This window comes from Tenebrio molitor, chromosome 9 (genome assembly GCF_963966145.1).
Source record: "Tenebrio molitor chromosome 9, icTenMoli1.1, whole genome shotgun sequence".
NCBI lineage: Eukaryota > Metazoa > Arthropoda > Insecta > Coleoptera > Tenebrionidae > Tenebrio > Tenebrio molitor.
In genome coordinates this window covers 19,357,564-19,375,553 of record NC_091054.1, presented here as the reverse complement: position 1 = coordinate 19,375,553, position 17,990 = coordinate 19,357,564, and the positions used below count along the sequence as shown (strand labels likewise).

Here is a 17,990-nt window from a genome sequence, read left to right as displayed (position 1 = left end):
AAACCAATTAGCTGATGGACAGATTCTACTCAGGATGTTGACAATAACGATATAAAAAGTTGCAATTATAGTAAACTGATTATGTATATCTAATCTAAATCGATAAGCATCACAATAAGCAATATAATAATTTAGTTTATAAACATGAGACGTACATACAGGACGTTTCTTAAATGCTAGAACAAAAAAAGACTCGCAATAGGTGAGGATGAGTAGAACTCATAGACAAAAAAATTATCTAATAAGTCTTTTCGTTTTAGAGATAAAAATAAATTAAATTTTGGTTAAAATTGTCAGTACGCTGCTGAATTAAAGGTAATTAAAAATGTAACTGGGGTTGTCAAGCAACAATAATAACTTTGTTGTATTTTTGTTCATAGCATGTCGAGTTGCTATGGTTTAACTTATTGTTTACAATTGTTGTGTCTGTGGCGTAGAATGTGCATGGACAGGGTTAGTTTATCCCTACCGTCTTAGATTAAAAAAAAAATGGTTTTCTGGACTCTTTAGAATATCCATATGACCCAGTTTTTTTTTTTTGTACTAGCATTTAAGAAACACCTGTATACAATAAATGTAGTAAATATACAGGGTATAGAATGGATTTTGGTACATAGGCACTTTACGTGCAATAGTGAAAATCCTCTGATATTCGCTCCCCTAATTATTTTTCAACAAAACCTTAAACACAAAAGTTGTAGAGTAAAAAAAATTGTACCTAAATTCTTTTCTAATTATTTTCTAACACCTGCTGGTTCTGTTAGACAAGAAAAATTAAATATTAAAAATCTACCGATAAAATAGTAATAGCCATGACTCCCGACAACAATAAAGTTCATTTTTTGACAAACGTAACGAGTTTGCTGATTCCTCAAAGAATGAACTCTTTTAACAAAGAAGAAAAAGTTAACTTAGTAAAATGGTATTACTCCGGATTGTCTTTTAGAGACATGCAAGCAACATTTCCTGCATTCTATCCTGAGCGACCAATTCCAAGTTTGCCATATCAAATATCATACACTGTCATCTTTGGTTGTCACCTCGGTTACACTTCACAGATATTGCTATTTTGACAAATTCTTCAATTCTTCTTTCCATTATTGTGTACTTCCGGAAGATGTTAAAAAATAAAACAAATAAGAATTGGGAATCATTTTGAAAACTCTACAAGTGCCTATGTACCAAAATCCATTCTACACCCGGTATGTATTAAGTGAAAATATTTTTTTGGCCTCCTCAACTCTAAATGAGATGTTCACACATTTTGAACAGCTACGGTATCTTGATTTTTACACACTAACAAAACTATCTGTCATTTTACCGCACTGAGTGTGTAAAGTAACGCAGATATTTTAAGCTTTCTGGGACCTCCAAAACTAAAGTTAGCTTATCATAAATGAAGTCCATTTATACTAAGACAAGAACAAGACACCGCCACCATTGATCCGCTCAGTCTTCGAAAATGAACATAATTTTATTGTTTTCGTCTAAAGTCTGATGGTGTCATTTTGTGGGTCGTCGGTCAAAAATATTAATACATAACTAATGCGATAGGCATTTTACATCGTTCGGTTTTTGTTAAAACACTCCCGCTGTGCGGTCGTGTTTCAATCCAAAAGCCTCGCGCTGTAAAATGTAGCCTTTCTGTATCTCTATAAAAACGATAGAACACTTCAAATCCAAGTAGTTGAAATGTCCACTACGGCTCGACCGAGTCAAATGTAAGATCATTTGAAACATTTCTCACTTCTCCTCTTAATGATACAATCTTCTATTTGTCTAACCACCCCAGCAACAGGTGCCAAACTGGTTTACACCTTCACTAAATTCGGAAATAGTAATTTACGTTATAAGTCCGGTAGGTTACTTGTAACAGTACGAGGCGACGTTAGGAGCCGAGTCTAGAATGTCTAAACGAGTACCTGTTACAAGTACTACCGGATGTATATCGTAACGTATTTTATTTCATACTGGAAGTCTCTTGTGCATCATCATTTTATTTCAAAAATTAAAAAATCACATTATATTGTGAAAATAGCATCACCTTTTTTCCTGTGGCAACGGCCGTTGCTATTGTTTTTCTAGATCGAATATTTTTTGACTTTTTCACTTTTCAATGTCAGATTTGATGTATAAAAGGAAAACAGTCCGGTAGGTGTTGCTAAGTGACACTTTCCGGCTCTGATACTGTTATAACTCACCTACCGGACTCAAATTGATGATGCAATCGAGCATCTACCCGACAGTATGAAATAAAAACCCGTACGGTGGTTTTCGAAACGAATAACCTATAACATTCGTGCCACAAAATAATAAACTGGAAGTTAAAAAATAACTGCAAGACAAAATAAACTAGTAAAAAATCAATACTTGAAGAATAATCGATGTTATCAGAATATCTGGAACAAAGAAAATGTTTTCCATGTCCGAGAATTCTAAAGATGTACTGTACTCGTAGGCCCTATCGTTGAAAAATTTTCTAGCTTAACAAAGAAGCACGTAACGGACGTAAATAAAAAAGGGCTTTGAGACTATGTTGCCCTCTTCTCAGTACCAGGTGTAAAATAAGGGTCTAGGCCAACTCGACACCAAACCTTAGAAGCAATAAACATTGACCGGCCAACTCGACACCAAAAAAAAACAGGTAGTTTTCAAAGACACCCCAAGAGATAGGCCAACTCGACACTAAGCGCCCACTCACTACCTGTCTATATGATGCCCCCTAGTAGAGGGTATTTCCTGAAGGGAAGCTTCCACATTTCGCCCTTCTTTGTGGGCCTCTAAATCAAGTCATTTATACTTAACTACCAATCCATGTGAATCGTTTCATTCGCATTTTGCCAAATCCTTCTACCATACGCACCCAAATATTAATATTTTTGTAAAAACTCTTCTTGAGTATCAATGTTTTATATACATAAAAATTCAGAGTATTAGAACGCAAATAATTGTAAAAACCAAAAAAGTAAAAGAAGCGGAGAAATTTGTATTTCAGAAAATATTTGAATATGATAATTATCAAATATCAGAATTGTTATGTAAAATCTATTTCACTTTTCCAGATTCCGCATTATTATCGGAAATTTTCGCATTGTAAATTAAAAATGTTATTTTATGTTAAATTTCATATAGATATAAGATTAATAATTAATTAGTAGTCTTGTAGTTAATATTTAATTATAAATGTCCTATAAAAATAACATTATATTTGTATATTATAAAAAAAAAGTATTTCCTCATCTCATTTTATAATCTCTGATATATTCCCGCAAGAACTCTAGTCACTGGCTGCGATATTAAAGAGGGACCGTCCCAGGTACCCAGTGCCGAGTTGGCTTGACCGCGGTGCCGAGTTGGCCGGTTATCCATGGGCTACCGGTGCCGAGATGGCCTGTTGTACTTTATTGCAAATTTTACCTAGGTATAATAAAGTGCCGAGTTGGCGTCCGCCCTAAAATAATAATCCCTGCACTGTTGAAATTTAAAGGGCACTATGTTAGGGTTCTTGGACAACTATACTTTCTACTGTTGCAAATACACTCACCGGCAGAAAAAGCGGGACACCATTATTATTTAAAAATCTATCGTCGCGGTATGTGGTTGCTCTTTTTCAATCAGTCTCTTGAAACCTTCTAACAGCTCTGTGACGACCAGCAAGAGGAGCCTCAATAGCATTAGCTGCATATCGGAAACAACAACAGTCTTCAACCAAAGCTACTGCTCTGGTAATATTTACACCAGCTAGAGGCATTTTTTTACGTTCTGCACTTAAATTCGAAGTTAACAACAATAAAAAATTACAAAAGTTATAAAAATCTAACCAGGTTGCTTGATTATTATAAAAATGGTAAATTTAAGAAAAGAAGGTTTTTAAGCAAAAAATTTGTTTTTATGCGAAATTGCTAATAAAATAGCCTATGCTGATGCTCAAGGTTATGTTTGCTATCATTGCCTCCTGGTCAAAATACATCAAAATAGGTATTATGGGAAGAATTTGTTGTTGACTAATTAGTGTTCCGTTTTTTTTGCCGGTGAGTGTAGGTATTTGTGTAACAAGGGATAAAAGGATATTAATTCCTCCCGCTAGTAAAAAGTGATATACAAAGCGTAGCCGAAGGCATAACTACCCAAAGGAGAAAATGACACTTTATTCCAAAGATAAACATACAAACTAACTACATACTACCTTCTTTTAATAAAAGAAAAATAAATTTTCTCAAAATTATTGCTTCAGAGTAAGCACCCTTGCCATTACCAGAGTTGCGTTTAATAAACAAACAAAAAATTATTCTGACTAGTTATGATGGATCGTTCTTGAATTTTTGAGAAAAAGATTCCGAAGAAATCGTTCCCCAGGATATTTTCAAAGAAGTTAAAATGGCATAATTGGATTTATTACTAAAACGTAAAAATCTAATTTCACGTTAAAAACCTGATGTAGAGGCGTTTGCGTTACTGAATATGTCAGTTGTATTTTTCAGTGTCATTAGCGTCTTTATTTCTTGTCTTTTGGTGTAAAATTTGCTTACACCTGAAACTTTTCTGACTTTTGAAAATTATTGAGATACTCTCAAACCTGATTTAGGGAGATTTTACAACACAGATGTTCCGGAACGAAAGGTTTTAGGGTGGTACAGCCTAGTCTTTGAGGGAATTTTGACATTGACAATTGTTTTTTTTTTTTTTAATAGACTATACGATTATAATTATTGTTATAGTTATTTACATAATTAGTGGGATAAAAGCAATATTACAGGACTCGAGTGTGAAGATTGCAGATGACGAGGGCGTTAGCCCGAGTTTATCTGTAACACACGAGTTTCCTGTAATATGCTTTAGCCCACGTGTTATGTACAACATTTTATCTACGGCTTCGAATTATTAATTAAAAAAATCAATTTTTGGCAAAAACGTCAAATTTGACATTTACAAAAATATATTTTGATAATTGTTAAATGTCAGTTTCAAACGTTTTAATTCAAAATCAAAGCAACAAGATTGAAACAATTTGCTCAATACCAGGACAACCAACTAATTCTGTTTGTAAACAACGCGTTGTTTTAAATTTTTCATAATTGAGAACCGGGTCGTTTACGTGTTATCGCGGCTCTCGGAAGTGAAGTGACTTCGAAAAATGTACATTGGGGTTACCCCGACGTCAAGTGAGAAAAGAACCAGAACCTGGTGTGGAAAAGTGTGTGATCCTGTTTCGAGGACGACCTGGAGTGCAAGAGACGAGCGTCTCTGGAGGTGTCACTGCAGTTTGCGTCGTTTTTCCAGTATGACGTGTTATTACAAAGTGGTCTCTTGTGCAAGTAACCCAAAAGAGAGTAGTAGATGATATCATTGAAAGTGGAAGTGAGTCTTTTTGTGCCAAGCCCAGAGATTGAAGACCGAAACGAAGTCGATGCCGGCTACTACTGGGCGAACAAAATGCAAGGACTGTGTTATGTATTTACAATAAGTACCTAGCTTTTCTTTTGTATTGTTGTATTTCAATAAATTTTGTCTTTGCTTCTAAATAAAAATGCGTTACGTAATGAAACCAGTGCGGTAATGAAATACATTACGCAACTCAAATGACTGTAAATGAGTGTGGTAATAACGACTTATCCAAGCAGCCGTAGATAAAATAAATTATAATGTTTTTAAAATCTTTTTAGATTACGATAACTCAAAATGGTAGTATTTTTCATTTTTCAATAAATGATGTGTCAACCTGACGTTTATACTTTTATTCACTACGGACTCAAAGAAATTTTACTAAGGAGAGAATAGCATAGTTTCGATCTTCAAACGAAGGAGGAAATGCCTCCTTTCTATTGAGGTAATAGAAAAATAGTTAATTATATCATTAAGAGTAGGTGTGAGACTTTGTGCTAAGCCCAGAGATTGAAGACCGCGACGAAGCACAAAAAGACCTTCTACTCTGAATGATAAAACCTTCTACTCTAAATGATATGCATTATAATATTATATCTTCAAGCGGATCAAAAAAAATCGGACATGAACTCATTTTTATTCTTTTGCTGTCGCAAAATGACAATTTTCAAATTTTAAGGCACCAGTAATTCTTAGTTCTCTTGTTACAATATTATTAGTACTTCAAGGTTCAATAGTTTTAGTAAAGTCTACTAGAGTCTAGTTTACTTTTTAACGTTGAACGGCCATCTTGCTATTTTTGATTTTGACATCTGTCATCCATGCATATGGGAGACTCGTCTTATACCACAGTGGCACTGGTTAAATATTACGTAATAATTTCGTTATTTTTTAATAGGGATTATTTCATTATTAAATATTTCGTGTAATTAATGATAAATAAATAGTGCTTCAAATGACTTTACATTTGACTCGGTCGAGTCGCCTGTGTTTCAACTCCGGTTACAAAAAAAAAGCCACTTCAACGGTATAGAGATGCAAAAGACGCGAATAACAATAAAAAACTTCTCTCAGATTACAAATGATAAATTCCAATAATACAAGTTACGTTTTGAAAACGTCGGAATTTTCAGGTATTAGATATTTAAAAGTTTAGCCTTTGAAACCTTAGGGCCTTGGTGCAAAGACGCCATCGATTTCATTAACGTCGTCGGAAACCGATTTACTGCCAGAATCAAGCGATTCAAAATCAAAGAAATTCCTTTTCGAGTGGATTTACCTTGCCATTCAATGTGGAAACGCTGCAAGCATTCGGGGCACTTTTCCAGATTCCACATTATTATCGGAAATTTTTGTATTATAAAACAAAAATATGTATTACTGCTATTTTTACTAAAATGTTAAATAATTGTGCATAATTGTGACAGTTTATAATTTAAAAAAAAACACAATTAACTCACATGTTTTCAAGAGCAATTTAAATATATTCAGGAGAGTCAATTGCGGTTGTTAGTGCAATATTTAAAGCTCAATTTAAAGCCTAATCTCAGCCAGTTTACGATGCACAACTGAACTGCACTATTTATAAACTCTTTATTCAAAACTGCTACAAATAAATTCAAAATTATTTGTTTCAAAAAATAACTGCACGACAAAAATAATTGCACCTTGTCTGTGACATAGTAACCGACCGAAACTCCACGCAATTTTCAAATTTGTTCGTGGCATCTATTAATGCAACTCGGGATTGAATTAAATCATTTTGGCACGGACGTAAACCTAAATGTCTTGTTATTTACAGCTGACCTTACATTTTTCAGTCCAATTGAGTAAACGATTGATAGAACCGTACCACTGGCTGATATTAATTTGGGACCGGCACATCTGTTTTAGCACTTTCACCCAACAAGTTTTGAGAAAAGTTTTTGACCAAGCATTTTCATGTGCGACAAAACTCCTCAGATTCTTCAGTAGTTCTTTCCTTCAAACATTTTCTGGTGGATTTTATCGATGATATTTAACTGGGTACGTATTCTAATTGAGCAATCATTTAACAGAAAAGAAGTAATTGAATCGGAAAATGCCAAACCCGCTCCTTTCCACCTCGCTTCCTTGACCTCTAATCGGCACCATTTTCGCAGCGCAACTCCCGACACTCCCGAACAGCTGAATGAAAATTGCAATTCCCAAATAATAAGTACGACGTGTTCACGTTATGACCCAGCTGTTTATTCCTCAAACCCAAACAACACATTCGATAATATTAAAGCGGCGAGGCAGGTGGAACCAGAAATAGCACCGACACGGAATTTCCATCGCTTACGGTTTTTCTCGTCTTTTTTCGATAACACAGATTAGGGTATTTTCCAGGCAGACGCCGGAAAATAGCGGTTAGCAAGGCACACAACAAAAAAAACCGTCTCGGCAACGAAAACAACATCAATCCTGGTGTAAATATAGGGCACGCATTTCAGTCAAGGTTAAGAAAAGAAGATTGGCTCGGGTCCAGCCGAAAATCTTACCCCCCGCGATGCGATTTTCTTCACGAAATTAACACCAAATCGTGGCAAATTTTGCACTAAGGGAAAAAATTCACAGTTTATTTTTAAACCCCCCGAGAGGATCTTCGCGGGAGACGTTCTATTCTGGTTTGTGGTCCCGAATCGTGTCGGAACCATCGATTCGATTATTTATTGATGTCACAACGTTGTTGATAACTTTTAAACCTTGTGGGAACTCGCATATTTGCACAGCATCTCGTGTTTGGATAATTTGGATGTTTGTTTGACAAAGTCAAATACGTTCGGGTCAAATTGTCAATTTATCTCCGTCTTGACGATATCTTCAATATTTTTTTCAAATTAAGATTTCAAAAAACAGACATCATTAAAACTGAGTTCGATAAACAAAGCAATAAACTTCAGAAAGAATTCGACAATTTAAAATTTCAAAAGCTAGTTTTTCCCTTGTGCAAAGTGCCAAAGGGATCTGAAAACCGCAATTTATTAGCTCGCTTCGTAATTTTCCGATTTCTTAAAATATCGCAGAACAAGACTAAGCTAAAACGCTTATACAATCATGTTAGAGGACTTGTTTAACCAGGCCTGAAGTCAACACAATTTGGTGAAAAAACCTGAAAAATGACATAACGAGTTTGGTAAATATTAAGGATAATGAGCTTAACTTATCTTGTCAAATATGGTGACAAAAACAAAAGAGAGACAGTTAAGAGGAGAACTGAAATTTTACATATTCGTAACAATAGAACTAGTACTGCTTCCACTACTAATGCAGGGATTATCGCTCACATATCCTGCTTTAAACACCACATAAAAATACCATTGTGCTAGACGTAGGGGAAACGAGGGGAACCTGACACACCCATTGCTCTAGTGCTGCATCCGTTCGGTGTCAGTGTTTGAGTGTTTTATTTTCTTTGTAGATTAAAAATAATTATTATCAACATGGTGTCCGAAGAGCTGCTCGGAAAATAAGTTTCGTCTCTTAAAACTCGATTGTAAAGCAAGATAAATAATGTTTGTTGTGCTTAAAATTGTTGCGTTATCTCCTCGGAAGAAGTGAAGATATCACACTAAAATCGGTGATACGTTCAAATAGTGCAAGACAGTTTAATAGATTTGGCACTGGCTGTTCACAGAGTAGCAATAATATATGGTGGCAGATTTCAAAAAGTGAACCTGTTTTTACACCACTTGTACGGTTTTTTATGACAGGTGAAACAGGTTTTCGAGTTCAGGGGTCGTCCCTTATTCATTTGAACATGGAAATTTATGACTGGTGATTGTGGTCGTACAATTCCCGCCCAAAATTCACTTAATAATTCAGAATTGTACGCATACCACATCCAGAACAAAAAAATCGTGTTGTTAGAAAAAACTTCTTGGCCACGCAATTCGTTTAATTAATGCAAATGAGATAATAATTAAGTTAATTCCGTAGGTATTCATTTTTACACTGTAACTCGCATAAATTTGAGTTATAAAAAATACATTTAAAGAATGTATAATGAATTTGTGTTAAATATCATTATTCCACATATTTTATCTTTGTATTGTGTTCATGTTATTGTGCATTCTTTGCTGTGTGCTTTTTAGTACTATGTTGTCAATTTCTGAAACGAAATATACCATTTCCAGCCAGATACCAACAGCACAACTAGATTTTCATTGACTTGAGTAATAAAGAAATGAAGATTAAGTTGGCAAAAAATAATCTGGAGTGAAATATTGCAGTCATTTTTACCCTGTATTCCTCGGCACCCTAACGACGTTATACTATTGCAATTGTATTTGTGATGAATCTTTCAACAAAGTAATCCGCACGCAACAGGAATTTTATGGCTTCTACAAATTTCCAGACGCATTTTGTGTTTTTTTTTTTTGGCTCATTCAGTTGCAAAATGAATAATAGCTATTTATTATACAAGTGTCTTATAAGGTAAATAAGTCACGAGTGTAATACATAATTTTATCCAACACCTCCTTCTGTAACAGTTCTTATTCTTTTTGATGTTCAATAAACTGTTTAAGTCTCTCTAAACTCATTAATTATAAAAACAGTTTAATTATGGGTTCATAAGTCCACTAGTGTTTTATAGACCTCATAATATATTCAAAATCGGCATTATTATGACTTCATTATAATAAACAGGTGTTGGATAAAATAATTTTTCTACTCCTCTTGTACAGGGTTATTCTAAATGATTGTAGTCGAAGCAAGCCATGCCCATGTTATGAAATTTTTGCCGCCTCACTGTGAACTGTCAGTTTTTGTCACTGTCATTAGTGTCATTGTCATTTTTTAAGTGAAAAGTGCGATGATGAGAATTGTATTAATTTCTTTTTAAATTAACGATTGAATCTAACAATACTGAGTTGTTTAACTCCTCTATGTGAACGGTGTATATTCACTTATTCACATTATTTTGAAAATTTTTATATGGAGCGGCAACCATAAATTTTATATTCAGTTTTTACGCCAACTTGGACTACAATCATTTAGAATAATCCTGTATACTATAAATTACGTATTTAAAGGTTTAGCAGCCTTTGAAACCTTAGGCCCTTGGTGCAAATAAGCCATCGATTTCATTAACGTCATGGGAAACCGACTTACTACGGAATCAGGCAATTCAAAATCAAAGAAATTGCTTTTTGAGAGGATTTCCCTTGCCATTCAACGTGGAAACGCTGCAAGCACTTTTCCAGATTCCGCATTATTATCGGAAATTTTTGTATTGTAAAACAAAAATGTTATGTACTTAAGTTGATTAATTATAGAATTGTATCGATAAAATGAAAAAAAAAATGTGAAAAGAGTTGACAACATACCGAAAACAATTTCGAGCAAAAACTCAATTATCAGTGCAAGAACTGTTGGTTTTAGAAATGTAATTTTTATGAATATGTATTTTGTTTTGCGGTCTAGTTCCTCAGGAAATAACATCATTTTTTTCGATATCGCATGCTCGCTTGATACAGCGTATTTTATAGATTTTTCATTTTTGTTGGTCGCTGAAAGTAACGAAGCACACTTCTTTTCAGCTTGTGGAAATACATATTTTGAAACCGTTCATAAATTGTATCCTTTTAAACAAATGATTTTTACAGATCCTGACCTCGACTAGTTTTGGGTTTGCTTTAATAAACTCGAACAATTTACTTTTATGACTTCTGGAAATATTAACCGCGAGCACGTTATCCGTTTATTCACCCGAAGGAAAAATTATTACAATTACAAAACCCATTTCTTCCTTTTTGGAAAACGGAATATGCTTATTACAATTTCTTTAAACTTTAACTGTCAGTGTACCATATTGGTAACGGAAATATTCACGACGGTCTTACTTCTCAGTGGTTTTCCAGGATCGATAATAATTGACTATCGGAGGAATTTGTCAGCGTGCGTGTTAAGAATCTGGTGTAAAAGATAAAAGTTAATAACCTCTTGAACACCCAACACTCAATAATGGATTGTTACATAATTAGCGACATGTTGCCATTTTTTTAAATTCAAAATGGTTATTTGTTAATTTCACATTTAACCATCAAACACATAAATAAAAATAATTTAAAATCCTAGAAGATTAGTCAGACAAGAGTCAGTATTGATGATGATAATGTCAAAGATAACGATAAGAATCTAAATGGAAGCGTTGTGTAAAAATATTAAAGTTGTCAGAAGAGAAATATATGTCCGCTTATTTAGATTCGAAAGTCATCACAGGTCCTCGGTTTTTCTATTCCTTGATTGGGTAGAAGTCACGACTGGTGCTGTTACCGTAATAATACCACACGGCAAGTAGTCAACAATAAATAAAAAATAATAGTCGAAAATTTGCAGTGTGAATCTATGATAAGTCATGTGATCGCAACAAAGCTAGACAAGTTGTAATGTAGAAGTGCAGAAGTCTTTTGTTGTACCACATCCAAAACTTAAAAATAAACCGAAGTCATTACCCCATTCTACAAAGTTGTTCTGAATAAATATAAAATCTGCATTTTTTATCGTTTTGCTCAAACACTCCACATAATCGTAATCACTGTTTACTTTGCATATCGAAAAATACAGATATCCTCCTCGAGCTATGACTCAAATGTTTATTTAAAAATGTTTTCAATGCTGTCATTTGGCGGGAAACTTCTTTACAGTCATAATGCTTGTTCTTGGACTCTTGCACAACCAACAAATAAATGAGAAAAATTTGTGGCGTCGATCAGTCAATAACCAGCACAAGGCGTATTCTATTTCCATTAGAAACGTTCATTTTGCATTTTCTGTATGAAGTAAAAATGGTACATATGGTTACGATCCCACCGGAATTAGTGCCGTGGAAAAATCGATTCCATTCCATGCAAGAGTAGAATGTCCATCAAAGGTATAACACAGTATTACTCATTGATAACTAACAGATGTTAGCAGTTACTCCTGTATTAGTTGTTACTGTTGGTTAGAAAGTTTGAGTATCATTGTAATTATGGAAGAGAAAGAAAATTTACTGGAAGGTACTTATACTCGTATCTTACATACATAAAAGAAAAGAAAAGGTAGTCCACACTGAGATATGTGGAGCTACAAAATAATGTTTCTGGATGATGCACTTCAATTCAATTTTACGTTTGGAAATGTTAAAAATTCTGGACAAATAGTGTTGGGAAAATCCTGTGTGGATTGTCGTTTAAAGAAAATAGATTTTAAAACAAGCTATAAATAATTCAGTGCAAAAGTACACACCGATACATAAAAAAAACTCTACCATCAATAATACTGTTCCAACAGAAATCACGTTTTGATCTTGTTTATCTGGCTCAGTTTCACACAACAATACAAAAAATACCTTCGATCCAAACAAACTAAACTTCAGAAAGTAGGTACATCTTAACTTGTTAAAAAATTCTTTTTGCAGCTTCATTCAAATTAAAACTGTCAACTCAGTTCGTTTTTAAAGGATAGACTTTCTGCCAAAATAACCATGTCATTATTGCTTTTTAACTTCCTGTTTGTAAAATATAAATTTAACAGTCTGAATGTGCAGCCAAAAACCAAATGAGAATCGCAACATAATGAATACAAAAAATAGCTCTAATGGAAGAAAATAAAGTTCAGAACTTGTTAAAGAAATACTTCTGCAAGATATATGTATAATAAATAAAAACTGTCGACTTAACTCTTGAATTTTCTTTTCAAAAAGGTCTGCTTTCTGTCAAAACAATAATGTGATTATTGCTCTTTAGCTTCCTGTTTGTAAAATACGTTTAAATGAAACAGTTTGGATTCGGCTTCAAAAACTGCTCCGAACTGTAAAATCCAACACTCAAGTCTTGCAACTTTGTAAAATAGAATTAACTCTTACTTAGCATTCTTCACCAAACTAACAGTTAAATTAACGTGACAATCCGATAAAATAACCCGTAGAAAAATGCATTTTTGGGGTTATGAACAACCAATTTTTGTTCTTCTTGCTGCATTCCAGAAACTAATTAGTGAAAGTTTAGATGCAGTAAGACCAAATGGATTATTGTAAATCATTACATTTGATCTGTTTCATTTTACATATCTAAATTGGCTGTGATAAACGTAACTGTCATTTGGCGTCCTCGAATGTAAATTAACAATCGTGAGCTTAAACCAAAAATACAACAATCCAACTTCGCCAAAATATATTTATTCTCTATTGAAAACATAAACTTCTTACACCGAAGAAAGTTTTTTCGATCCAGTATTTGACAATTTGAATGCGACGCCACCAAACCACTCAAATTGTTACATTTGACTCTCAATACTCGTAAATGACTACAACAGTGCCATATAATTTACTCTAAAGTGGCACTTGACACTGTAGATTTAAATGAATTGCAAAAGATTGAATGGCAAACTGTTTGAAATGTCAAAGCTTACGAAAATTTATCGGGTTGGCATCCCTGACCAGTTGGTAAGCCTCGTCACCGTCAACAAGTCATCTCTTGAATCAGTTTTTAGGTTAGAGTTAGTGTTATTGTGAATAATCAACATAGTAAGTAAGATTTTACACAAGTTTTACTAAAGTGAATTGATTTTCATTTTGCAATCCGCTTCTAAAATAAAAGCCATTACAGTAAATGTATTATGTTCAGTAATAAAAACCATTTCTAAAAATAAAGCTAGATGACAACTTCGTGCTATTTGAGAAATGTAAGTGTGAGAGTCCTGAACGCCAACATAAAACTTAAAATATGTTGCCGATCTAACAAAAAAATCACAAGTTCACTTGCTTTATGCTAAATAGTTTACTCTGTCTGTTAGGATTTTGTAAAATGAATTTTTTATATCTACTTTTCCCAGGTAAAAAATTACCTATTTATAACTAGACCATCACAGAAAAAATATTATGCGAATTAGTTAAACAACGAACAAAAACTAAATACATATTCCATAACCAGAAATATCAAGCGATATATTGGAAGCCAAATGAAACAAACGATGAAAATTCAAATAACGAAAGAGTTAAACAGTTGACTATAAGATACAAATGACTACTATAAGTAGCTGAAGAACTTTTCCCAATTTTGTGATTTATCACAGTTTTCCACTCGTGAGTTTTCTCCCATGAAAATATCTTGTGTTGATTCAGTTCAATTCAACTCATTCGTTACTAACTTGTCAAATTTCTTAGAAGTGTTCAGTTAAAAACACATTTTTTTGTTAAAGACGTGACCAAACAACAAATAATGGCGATTCTGTAACACTACTGGATTCCAATAAACGTCCCAGAATCATTCCAACATGTGAAGATCTCACTCTAGTTTGTAACCAGTTCCAGTTTATAAAAATTTGTAGTAAATTTTCAACACCCACCTCTGACTTGGCCAGTGAAAAACAAACACAACCATAAAATAAACTAAATATTATTTCAGTTCTTTAATTTTGTTTTAAACAGAAAATCTACTCAGTCCGACTTTTAATCATCATAATCATAAAAACGTCCATCCCGTATCAACATTACCGACAAATTTGAAATCCTATTTGACTTTATCTCTGGTATTTATAAAGGTGATGTTTTATTTGCATTTAAGAGACAAATATACCTAGCGGGACACTCTTCGTAGAAGTGTTTTACCCGCCAAAAACGGTTGACCTTTTCCCAGGGATAATTTAACATTACCGCGGGCAAAAAGTGTCGCTCCCTATTTCCTAAACAAATGGTTTTTGCTAAATTTTTAAATGCAGGATCTATCGACGTGTGAATTAAGCTACGACTCGACTTTGACTCGAGGAAGTCACGACACACGCGACTTGATATTATTGCACTGGTGCGATCCGTTGGTCTATCATCGGCGAGATCATGATTGTCTGTATTCCGGGGTAATGAACGACATAACCCAAGATTACACCCAATAATTTTTCATATTGCGTCGTAATCGTCTAAATAAAACGCGGTGTTTGCCGACGGATTCCCGATAATCCTCCGGGAAAAATATGAATTGTGTGATTGTCCGGAATGTTCCGGGAGTGTTGAATCGCGTCACCTGCACCGGTGAACGTCACTTTCTGGCGCTGGCCTATTTAGGCCCAGATCGACGTTTCTGGAACGCGGAAGCCAAAACTTACATGTAAGGGTAGGTCCAATATCCGAAAATCAATATGCCGAAAAACTCTTCTGCATCCTCCTCTGGTAAAAAAAAAAAACCACAACAAACAAAACTAAAGCACTGATTCAGGCACACTCTGCATCCAACACGCTCACATCTTTGCTGGGCTTCGTCGCGGCGACCAACAAATAACGAATAAAACGCCGAACACACCGAGAACTGCACTGGAGGCGGCCGGAACCATCAAACAGAGCGAACGCCGTCGGCGGTGTCCATCGGCGGCGTCTGTTCGCGTCCGCGGCTCGGAATTCGTTCGTTTGGGATTTTTTTAACTGTTTCACCGGTTACAAGAATTTGATTGTTTGCCAATATGATTCGTTCCCTTCCACAGTGATGGCGTTGGCTCACTGGAGTCGACGAGAAGGAAGGGAACACGAACTGGTGTACTACGGCTGCATCGGTTGAATCCGGAAGCGCTCGGCGAGCGATCGTCTCTTGTTTACGGACGCGGTGTTGGCACCGGTGCATGTACGATGTGAAGAAAAAATAGTTCGGTGTGCCCAAGACTTCGGTAACTTTTCCTCAGTAATTCTAATTTTTCTACTTTCCGCAACTCACGGCTACCGGATATACAGGGATATTATAAAATTTTCTTACATAGTGGTTCAGTCACAAATAATTTCAATCAAACGCCACAACAGATACATCTATTCAGTTGATTAAAATTTTATTTAAAAATGATAAACGATATAGCAGCAAGAACAGCAAAAAGGACAGCGCTGAATAAGTTCATTTGTCATTGTTGAATACTCCATTTTATAATAAGATATTACAATAAATGTATCCTGTTTCCGGGAATAAACCATTTTCGTTGTTGCCGAAGTAAGAAAGTGTTTATGTGTAGGTGTAAACAAAATGTTTAATATTTACCAGAGTAACTAACGTCCTATACGAAATAGTCTGGAAAAACTCTTTTGCTACATTTACTAACTCAAAACACTTAATAAATACTTTAAAAAATGAGAGACAATGAAAACTACAAAGTGACAAGTGTGAGCTGTCAAATGTCGAATTTACAAATTTAGAAGAGGCAACAAATTTATACGTATGCCATAAATCGCAGCCAACTACGATGCAAGCAACATTTTTTATAATAGCTCCGTACAAGCAAATTGGTGATTCCCGTTAACAGTGAGACGACATCTGGTGTGAATTGAATTAACTAATTATAAGGCATACTCAAGCCGGTGGATATTCAAGTGGTTTGTGTTTTACAAACAAAACAACGGTTTCATTGAAATTTATTATTTAAAAATGACTAAAAATAAGATCAACAAAACAAATTGTTGTGTTTTTGGCTGTAACACGTGCTGAAAGAACGAACCAGAAGCATGTTTCCATTATTTCCACGTTGTAACGTAAAACCAAAATATAAATGTTTCTCGTTATAAAGAGCGGGTAAAGAGGCGGAAAGCATGGGAAAATGCTTTATTAATGGGAAAACCTTCATCTACTCGCAATTATGTGAGGGTCTGTGGAAAACATTAAAAAAAGTAAGTATGTAATATTTTAAGGTTATATTTTGAAATGATTTATTAATTTATAAAAAATTGCTGGGCCCTGATGATTTGCCACTTATAACAAAACATTTATACAACCGGGATCAATACCTTGTTTTTGCCATTTTGGTAACACGACAAAAAATTAACAACTTTCCACACAAGACTTCTTCGCCTTCTACATCTGCTTTCTGCTGTTGCCTCTAAACAATTCTATGAAACTTTAGAAAATCTATCACAAAAACCGTAAAATCACGTAAAAGGAATAACTTATTTTGGAAACATAACAAGCGAACCCGGTCGAGCGCGAATATGTCTCTGTGCTCTCAACAGTGGCACCACCACAACGGTAGCCGAAATTGTCAATAAAAAAACAAATACAAAGAAAGTAGAGGTCTTGTGCAGCGTAAAATGTCCAGCGTAGGGCAATTTGCATCTCTTCAAAATTTCGTATTACATACAAGGTGTTTGGGTTATAAGGTAACAAACTTCTCCTGTGTAAAGAAATAGACAAAATAAAACTTTTATTCTAGTAACATTTTTTAGTATGTGGATGCGGCAGGTAAGGCATTTTTCTTTACAAATCTTTATTAGCTTGGTATTAATAATTACAGATACGAACAGTGGCTCTCAAACAGTGGAAACAGAGTTTAGTCAGTTTAGTTCAGCATAATAAAAAAAGCAAATTGAAAAAAATGTCAAAAGTTTGTTACCTGAAACACCAAACACCCTGTATTATTAGGTAAAAATGAATCATTGTATGATTACGAATATTTTCTATTTATATTTTTAGGTATTTCATTACTTTTTGCTACACTAGGTACCGATAAAATTAAAGTTGAAACTTTTTTAACTTATTTTTGTCATATTTTTCTGTACTAATATGTATGTCCAAGAATAAAGTGGTGCAAACAAATCAGCAAAAACAAAGATATGTCAACTCGACTATTTTGTTTTTTAT

General features: G+C 34.3%; 1 protein-coding gene across 1 annotated transcript in view; it reads right to left on the bottom strand.

The window, feature by feature from the left end:
• wge (winged eye) overlaps positions 1-15,900 on the bottom strand; it is a 129,188-nt gene extending 113,288 nt beyond the window's left edge. Inside the window, exon 1 of the mRNA XM_069058909.1 lies at positions 15,490-15,900. The gene's annotated coding sequence lies outside the window, so the exon portion shown is untranslated. The remainder of the gene's footprint in view (positions 1-15,489) is intronic.
• Between the last annotated feature and the right edge of the window lie 2,090 nt (positions 15,901-17,990).